This window comes from Triticum dicoccoides, chromosome 2A, assembly GCF_002162155.2.
Source record: "Triticum dicoccoides isolate Atlit2015 ecotype Zavitan chromosome 2A, WEW_v2.0, whole genome shotgun sequence".
NCBI classification, from domain to species: domain Eukaryota; kingdom Viridiplantae; phylum Streptophyta; class Magnoliopsida; order Poales; family Poaceae; genus Triticum; species Triticum dicoccoides.
Genome location: NC_041382.1, coordinates 56,114,826 through 56,125,089, shown reverse-complemented (window position 1 = coordinate 56,125,089; position 10,264 = coordinate 56,114,826).

Sequence of the window (10,264 nt, the reverse complement as noted above, 5' to 3'; positions counted from 1 at the left end):
TCGCCTAAGTTTGAAAAAATCCTACCGAGCGGAGAGCAGTCCTCCCACTCGGGGGCTTAGCTGCAGTCGAGCACTTGCCTAAGTTCTCTCACTAAGAGGCTTAACGGCAGTCCAGCACTCGCCTAAGTTTGAAAAAATCCTACCGAGTGGAGAGGAGTCCGCCCACTCGGGGGCTTAGCCGCAGTCGAGCACTCGCCTAAGTTCTCTCACTAAGAGGCTTAACGGCAGTCCAGCACTCGCCTAAGTTTGGAAAAATCCTACCAAGTGGAGAGCAATCCTCCCACTTGGGGGCTTAGCTGCAGTCCAGTACTTGCCTAAGTTTGAGACCCATCCCTATCCGCAAGGACGACGAGGTGCAGGTCGACTGCAACCTTCTTCTTCGGAGCTGCGGCACTAATACAACGTCCGCTCCATCCCTATCCGCAAGGACGACGAGGTGCAGGTCGACTGACGCCTTCTCCTTCGGAGCTGTGGCACAAATACAACGTCCGCTCCATCCCTATCCGCAAGGACGAAGGGGTGCAGCAAGCAAACTCCATCCGAAGGCAAACACAAGCACATTCGGAGATAAACCAATTTCAGATAAATACTAAAAGGTTCCAAGCAGCGAATCAAAAGTACTCGGGCACCAAGCCCGAAGGATTTTAACGGTTACAGAAACCACTCGGCATTCCGAGGCAAATTTAAAGCATATCCAAGTTTCATAAGATTGTTCACTCAGTCGGAGGAGGACTAGCAGGCTCCACGAATGAGTCCAGATCGATCCCATCAGCGGTCCGAGTGGCGGCAGCAATGAAAGTCTCCATGAAGGACTGGAAGTCGTGCTTTTTGGTGTTAGCGACTTTGATCGCAGCCAGCTTGTCTTCACGAACCTCCTTGCAATGGACTCGCACCAGGGACAGCGACATGTCGTCACCACACCAAGCGGAGGATTTCTTCCATTCTTGCACTCGGTCAGGGATCTCGTTCAGTCGAGTCATCAGAGATTCTAGATCATTCTGAAGCGTCGCCTCCGGCCAAAGCGTCGAGTCGATTCGAGAGACAACCTCCTTCAGGCGTGCGAGGTAGCTTGTGGCGCTGGCGATACGGGACTCCAGTCGGAGCACGTTCATCGCAGTTTCGTCACAGACCATGGAAGCGATAGGGTCCAGACCCGTCTCGACGCTCCCAGTTTCTTCGTCAAAGTCTTGACAAATTCTGCAGCCAAAAGTCAGTTCAATCAACCGAGCAAAATCCGATGGCAAACATCAACACAGTCGGATTAAAAGAAATACCTCCCAACACGAGATAAAGCTTCTTGGCGAGGGTCATCAGATAAGCTTCTGTGTCGTTCCTCTTGCGGATCGCAGACTCCAACTTTTCGTTCAGGGGCGACCTTATCCTTCTTCAGGCTGGTCACTTCGTGGTTATCTTCATTAAGACAAGATGTCAGTGTAGTCACCTCTCCTTCAAGCGTTCCGACTGAAGCAAGCTTCTTCTCTGCGAGAGCGGTTTTGTCTTGGGCTGCATTTTGCGCGGCGGCGAGGTCCGAGTCCTTCTTGTCCAGAGCCAACTTCATTTTCTCTGCAAAAGAAATAATCGAATCAAAAAATAGATCAAAGAGATATATTGAAATTTAGTCGGCAATCAGTTACCTTCCATACCGGCGGCCTCGTCTTGAGCTTTTTTCATATTTTGCTGAGCCAATTCCAAGTCTAAGTTGAGTTGCCTCTGCTTCTCTTCGAATTCGGCAAACTTGGAGATAAGAGTACAAGACTTCTGCAGGAGGCAAGAGACAGGTCAATCAATAGGTTCGAAAGCAGTTCATTTCCGAATGAATAAAACCTAAAGAAGTGGACAACAAGCTGTTCAGACCCCAGTCGACTGCCAGCAGTCGACCGCGGTCTCGGGGACTACACCCAGTGGGCACCCTTGGCGTGCCCCCACCGGTTCTGATCCCACTCGCCCGGCCCGCCGGAGTCGAGTGCAAGGAATAAAAAAAGAGAGAAAGAACAATTGCGCTGTCAAAAAAAGAAGAACTCAGACCACAGTCGACTGCCACAAGTCGATCACGGTCTCGGGGACTACACCCAGTGGGTGCACTTGGCGTGCCCCCACCAGTTCTGATCCCACTCGCCCAGACCGAGTGGAAGAGCGAAACTACCAAAAATGACATCAACACCCAGTGGGTGCTCTAATTCAACGCGAACAACAGGAGATTGTGCAGAAGAAAATTTTTTGAGAACAAAAACAGCCGGAAAGTCTACTCACCTCGACGTTGGCCCGAAGAGCGGCACTAGCGTCGTAGGCAGCCTGACTGCTCTCATGCACTATCTTCACCCGCTCCATCATCATATCAGCCTGTCGGATGGCTTCCACAGCCGCTTCCGACTGGTTGTCTGGGACGGGGCAGCTGGTGAAAAAATGTCCAGACGACCCAGGTGCAGCTGCTTGAGGCTCCATGGTGTGGAGTAGGATAGTTGAAGGAACCACAGGTTCGGTCGACCGCGTGGGGTGCCCACTCGGCAAGGGTGCAGCGAACGTCACAGCGGCCCTGCCCGCATCTTCAGCTTGACAGACGGGAGGCGTTGCAGTTGGTTCCTGCCAAGCCACCCTGCCAGCTGTTACCTTCTTGCTCTTCCTAGGCTTAGGAGCCACATCATCGTCGTCATCTGGAAGGTCAATGATGTTGGGTGGAGCTGCAAGACAGAACATTCGACCCCAAGTGAACCACTCGACCCTAAAAGGATCAAGAATCAAAATCGCAAGAGTTCATACCTGGGTTAGAGGTCACCGCATCCTCCATTTCCTCATCTCGGTACTGGTATGAAGAGGTCCCTGGCGTAGCAGCACTTCAAAGGCCCGCATTCAATCGGTTACACCCAGTTAATTGAATCTACATAAAGGACAAGTCAGATGGTTACCCGGAGATAGTAGGAACGGTCACTTTGATCCGAGGCAAAGCTTTGGGCGGTTTGGAAGAGATGGCTTTCGGCACTTTCAGCGCTGGAAGCGGCGCGACCTTGGATTGCTTTGGAGGCTTCTCAGCCGGCGTCGGGGAAGATGTCCTGGGGCGCTTCGAGGATTGCCCGATCGGTGCAGCCACCAAGTCCGGAGTGCGTGCCGGGTCATGAGTGTGCTTGGACCTCCTCTCCCTGCGAGGAGGCGAGTCGACTTCTTCCTCATCGATCGATTCATCGCTCTCCTCGTCCTCCTCGGCTTCCGAATGCTCCTCGCCGCTCTCGCCCCCACTCCCTTCTTCTTCAGCGCCGGGGTCCTGCACTCCATTGGGCATCGAGTACATTTCAATGAGGGCCTGAAAGGATAACAATCAAAAGACATTCAGTCGACCACAAACGGGACACCACGTGGTGAATCGGAGAGATACTTGATAAAACAGAAATATACCTGCTCCGGCTGGCGTGAGTTGTCGAATGGAATCACCCTCCTGGATCCCCGAGGGTTGTCTTTGTTGCCAGTGATTCCCCTCAACCAGTTCTCCAAGATATCCTCGTTGACCTCCTCCGGGTGGATCCGAGTGGTATCTTCGAGCCCAGAGTACATCCACATCGGATGATCGCGCGCCTGAAGAGGTTGGATGCGTCGGCCGAGAAAGACCACCAGCAGATCCATCCCGGTCACTCCGTCGTGGACAAGCTGGACGACCCGTTCGACCAGCTCCTTGACCCGCGCCTTCTCTTGTGGAACTACCTTCAGGGGAGCAGGCTTCTCCACTCGAGCCAAGGAGAAAGGAGGAAGTCCAGTCGACTGGCCAGGGGTTGGCTGATCCTTGCAGTAAAACCAAGTCGACTGCCAGCCCCGGACCGAGTCAGGAAGGATCATCGCTGGGAAAGTACTCTTGCTCCTCATCTGGATCCCCAGACCACCGCACATCTGGATCACTCGCGTCCTCTCGTCACTCGACTTGGCCTTTTTGACCGACTGGGAACGGCAAGTGAAGATGTGTTTGAAAAGCCCCCAGTGCGGTCGACGGCCCAAGAAATTTTCGCACATGAACACGAAAGCGGCCAGATAGACTATGGTGTTCGGAGTGAAATGGTGGAGCTGAGCCCCAAAGAAGGACAAAAAAACCCGGAAGAAAGGGTGGGGAGGCAGCGAGAATCCGCGATCTACGTGGGTTGCTAGGAGGACACACTCACCCTCTCTAGGTTGCGGCTCAGTTTCGTCCCCCGGGAGCCGAGCCGACTTGTAGGGGATCAATCCCCCCTCCACCAGGTCGTCGAGGTCGTCCTGCGTGATTGCCGAGCGGATCCAGTCGCCCTGGATCCAGCCCGCCAGCAGGCCGGACCTCGACGAGGATCCGCCCCAGCTGGTCCGCTTGCCCTTCGCCTTCACGGTCGCCTTCTTCGCGCGTTCTAGCGCCGCTGTCTTATCCTTCCCCATGGTGGCAGACACTAGTAGAAAAAGGGTCAAACGTGAAGCACATTAATGCCGGTTTGAATTTGAGCCGGCACTAATGTGTACATTAGTGCCGGTTCCAACGGCTAGCCGGGCCGCTCTCATTAGTACCGGTTCGTGGGGAACCTTTAGCACCAGTTCGTGCCATGAACTGGTACTAAAGTGAGTGGTGGCAGGATGTTGTCAGTTCGGGGCCCCTCCAGCACCTTTAGTACCGGGTCGTATCACGAACCGGTATTAAAGGTCATCCTACATAGACCCTTCGTCCACCCGAGCTCGCTCTGTTCTTCCCCTTTCCCCTCTCCTCTCTGTTCTTTTCCCTCTTCCTCTCAAGCTCATCACACATTTTGCCCAAGATTTGAAGGCCCCCATCCATTCAAATGATCACAAAGGTTAGCAACTTTTTCCTTTCATCTCTCATTGCTAGATTAGCTCGTGCAATGCTTTATATAGTGATTGATTTTTGAGTTTAGTAATTTGGGAGGAATTATATATATGTGCTAGTATTTGATTTATATGCAATTTGAGGTCAAAAATAACACTTAGTTTGCATATGTAGGTGTGGTTTACTTAGTACCTTCTAAATCTCCGTCGTAACCACTGTCGATCGCTCGCAACGTCCCGTCGCCGGCACCACCTTGTGGTGAGCCTCTTGTTCATGAAGTTTTATATAAAAAATTGATGTTTGTGTGATTTGTATATATAGTTACTCGTATAATTATCTTACCCATACATTGTTTGTTATACATAGTGCCATGGTTTTGATATCCGTCCCCGTCGGCCCTCGTCGGGGTTATGATTCGGATGTGGTATATTCTCTTTCAAAACTATTCATTGCATTTTGTGTTTATGACAAATTATGCCCATCAAGTTGACATAGATATTTGTATGTAGGAGGTAGTTGAACCGGAAATTCCAACCGACCCTATTGTCGAGAGGTTAAATTTAGTTGAAAGAGAAAACGAGGATTTGAAGGAAAAATTGAAAAGAATTGAGGGGGAGAAGATGGAATTGGAGCTGCATGTTGCCGATGTCGTTGATGATCACAAGATTAATATAGAGAAAGTGCGCTTGAAGATTAGAAAGATTAGAAAATATGCCTTTCATAGTGAGGCTTGGTATCATTATGCTGTTGGATCAATTGTTACCTTAGTTGCGGTCTTGATCGCATTTGTTGTTGCATTTAAATTCTTTAGCTAGAGAGTTATTTGTTTGTTGCATTTAAGTGTTGTATGATCTTTATGTATGAACTTTATGTATTGTATTAATTTGATGTTTTCGGTGCTGTGTATTGAAGATGAGCCGGCAATGGATGTACGATGACCGATGCTCTCCCGAGTTCATTAATGGCGTGCGTACTTTTCTGCTTGCGGCTGAGGCAAACAAGCGAGCGGATGGTTTTATGCATTGTCCATGTGCTGGCTGTAAGAATGGTCACAATTACTCTACGTCAAGAACCATTCACGTCCACCTGTTTGAGTCCGATTTCATGCCCCACTATAATGTTTGGACCAAGCATGGAGAAAGAGGGGTTATGATGGAACACAATAAAGAAGAAGAGGATGACGACAGCTATCCTGGCCATGGGTTCCCTGAATACGATGATACAACAATGAGGGAAGAAGCTGAGCCGGTAATGCGGGAAGAAGCTGAAGAAGAGGCATCGGATGACCCGTTGATGATCTAGGTCGGGCCATTGCCGATGCAAAGATAAACTGCGCAAGTGATTTGGAGAAGAAGAAGTTGCAGTGCATGTTAGAGGATCACAAAATATTGTTGTACCCGAATTGCGTAGGTGACAATAAAAAGCTGGGCACCACACTGGAATTGCCGCAATGGAAGGCAGAGAATGGTGTATCTGACAAGGGATTTGGAAAGTTGCTGGTAATGATAAAGGATATGCTTCCAAAGGACAACGAATTGCCCGAGAGTACATACGAAGCAAAGAAGGCTGTCTGCCCTCTAGGTTTAGAGGTGCAGAAGATACATGCATGCCCTAATGATTGCATCCTCTACTGCGGTGAGTATGAGGATTTGAACGCTTGCCCGGTATGCGGTGCATTGCGCTATAAGATCAGCCGCGATGACCCTGGTGATGTCGAGGGCGAGCGCCCCAGGAAAAAGATTCCTGCCAAGGTGATGTGGTATGCTCCTATAATACCATGGTTGAAACATTTGTTCCAAAATAAAGAGCATGCCAAGGCGATGCGATGGCACAGAGAAGAGCGTAAGAAAGACGGAAAGTTGAGAGTACCCGCTGACGGGTCGTAGTGGAGAAAAATCGAAAGAAAGTACGGGAAGGAGTTTGCAGATGACGCAAGGAATGTATGGTTTGGTATAAGCGCAGATGGCATTAATCCTTTTGGGGAGAAGAGCAGCAACCATAGCACCTGGCCTGTGACTCTATGTTTGTATAACCTTCCTCCTTGGTTGTGCATGAAGCGGAAGTTCATTATGATGCCAGTGCTCATCCAAGGCCCTAAGCAACCCGGCAACAACATTGATGTGTACCTAAGGCCATTAGTTGAAGAACTCTTACAACTGTGGAATGGAACAGGTGTACGTGCGTGGGATGAGCACATGGGGGAAGAATTTGACCTAAAGGCGTTGCTGTTCGTGACCATCAATGATTGGCCTGCTCTCAGTAACCTTTCAGGACAGACAAACAAGGGATACAGCGCATGCACGCACTTTTTGGACGATACCGACAGTATATATTTGGCTAATTGTAAGAAGAATGTGTCCCTGGGACATCGTCGATTTCTTCTGAGCAGGCATCCCGTAAGAAAGAAAGGCAAGCATTTCAAAGGTGAGGCGGATCACCGGACGAAGCCTCGCCACCGTACTGGTGCTGATGTACATGATATGGTCAAGGATTTGAAGGTGGTCTTTGGAAAGGGTCCTGGTGGACAACCTGTTCCGAATGACGCTGATGGACGCGCACCCATGTGGAAGAAGAAATCTATATTTTGGGACCTGGCCTATTGGAAAGACCTAGAGGTCCGCTCCGCAATCGACGTGATGCACGTGACGAAGAATCTTTGTGTGATCCTGCTTGGCTTCTTGGGCGTGTATGGGAAGACAAAAGATACACCTGAGGCATGGGAGGACCAGCAACGTATGCACGGAAAAGACGGCATACATCAGGGTCATGCAAGCTACGCTCTTACCAAAGAAGAGAAGGAAATCTTCTTTGAATGCCTGCTTAGTATTAAGGTACCGTCTGGATTCTCGTCGAATATAAAGGGAATAATAAACATGGCAGAGAAAAAGTTCCAGAACCTAAAGTCTCATGACTGCCACGTGATTATGACGCAACTGCTTCCGGTTGCATTGAGGGGGCTTCTACCGGAAAACGTTCGATTAGCCATTGTGAAGCTATGTGCATTTCTCAATGCAATCTCTCAGAAGGTAATCGGTCCAGAAATCATACCAAGGTTAGAGAATGATTTGGTGCAATGTCTTGTCAGTTTCGAGCTGGTGTTCCCACCATCCTTCTTCAACATCATGACGCACGTCCTAGTTCACCTATGCGAAGAGATTAAGGTTTTGGGTCCTGTATTTCTACACAATATGTTCCCCTTTGAGAGGTTCATGGGAGTCTTAAAGAAATATGTTCATAACCGTGCTAGGCCAGAAGGAAGCATCTCCAAGGGCCATGAAAATGAGGAGGTCATTGAGTTTTGTATTGACTTTATTCCTGACCTTAAGCCGATTGGTGTTCCTGAATCGCGGCATAAGGGCAGAATGGATGGAGAAGGCACGCTAGGAGGGGAACAAATAATATGTATGGACGGACATTCTCTCACTGAAGCACACTACACAGTTCTACAGAATTCCGCCTTGGTGGCTCCGTATATGGATGAACACAAGAATTTGCTACGCTCCAAACACCCGGAGCGGTCTGATGACTGGATTACATGTGAACAAACCAGGAGTTTCGCCAGCTGGTTGCAGACACGTACCATGCATGACACCTCTATTGAAGATGACCTATACTTGTTGTCCCAGTTACCATCTTCGAATATAATGACTTTCAAAGGGTACGAGATAAATGGTAATACATTTTACACGATCGCCCAAGATAAGAAGAGCACCAACCAAAACAGTGGTGTCCGCTTTGATACAGAAACAAGACGGGAAAGGAAACATATTATGGTTATATACAGGACATATGGGAACTTGACTATCGACGTGGTTTGAAGGTCCCTTTGTTTCGGTGCAAATGGATCAATATGACACGAGGCGGGGTAACGGAAGACCCGCAATACGGAATGACAACAGTGGATCTCAACAATCTTGCGTATACAGACGAACCATTCGTCCTAGCCAATGATGTGGCACAGGTTTTCTATGTGAAGGACATGTCTACCAAGTCAAGAAAAAGAAAAGATAACGAACCGAATGCATCGTACGATGAGCCAAAGCGGCACATAGTTCTTTCTGGGAAGAGAAACATCATGGGAGTGGATGACAAGACAGACATGTTAGAAGATTATGAAAAGTTTGATGAAATTGCTCCATTCATAGTGAATATTGACCCGAGCATCCCGTTAAATGATGAAGATTTTCCATGGTTACGGCGCAAAGGGACACACGCGAAGAAAAAGTTTCACACCCAAAGATCTGGGATGTGATCGGCTTCACTATCATCACTTTCTTCTGTGTTTCACACCCAGGAGGGAATCTCTATAATAGTTAGGGTAGTTATGTGTTTTGGCATTTGAAACGCGAAGAAATTTTATGTGCAAACAAATTCTTTCATGCCTTTACTGATTTTTAAAGTTAAGTTATTCACAAACTAGTGATTCACACTAATTTCAAATAATTCAAAATTTAAACTATTCAAATTTGAAAACTACGGGCACTAACAGAAAGTTTGTAATTTTTGTACCTAAAGCAAAAATATTCACAAAGAAACTCTAAATACACTGATTTTTAAAGTTAACTTATTCACAAACTAGTGATTCACACTAATTTCAAATAATTCAAAATTTAAACTATTCAAATTTGAAAACTACGGGCACTAACAGAAAGTTTGTAATTTTTTGTACCTAAAGCAAAAATATTCACAAAGAAACTCTAAATACACAAAAAGCAACTCAAAAATAAATAAAGCAAAAAAAATAAAAATAAAGCCCGCCTACTGGGCCAGAGCGGCCTGCATACGACTAGAAACCCAACCTGTTGTTGGGCCAGGATGCAGGCCCGCAAAGGCCCAGTAGGCCCACAGGGCAGCACAGAACATGTAGGCCCAGTAGGCCTGCTTTGGAGAGGAGCTCGAGAGAGCTACCACACGATGGGGTTATAAACCAGTGCGGACGCCCCTCGGCTAGCGAGGTGGGACTAAACTTGTCGCACCGCACCTGCGCCGGCGCACCCCCTTTAGTACCGGGTGGTGGCACCAACCGGTACTAAAGGGGGGCCTTTAGTACCGGTTGAAGCCACCACCCGGTACTAAAGGGGGTGCGCTTCCCGCCGCTTGGCCTGGCCAAAACAGGGCTTTAGTACCGGTTGGTGGCTCCAACCGGTACTAAAGGTCCATCCTATATAACTAAACACTTCAAAATTTTTAGTTTCTCATCTGCTTCTTCTCCTCTGCCCCATCGCCCGCCGCCCCCGTCTCCATATCCCTCGTTACCGCCCCCGTTGCCGCCCCGTCCCCGTCATCGCCGCCCCGTCGTCCTCGTCCCCGTCATCACCGCCGCCCCGTCCCGCGTCGTCCCCATCTCCGTCATCGCCGCCCCGTCCCCGTCGTCGCCGCCCCGTCCCGTACGTCCCCGTCCCCGTCGTCACCGTCCCATCCCTGTCCCCGTCGTCGCCATCCCCGTCGTCGCCGCGCCCGTCGCCGCCCCCCGTCGCCTCT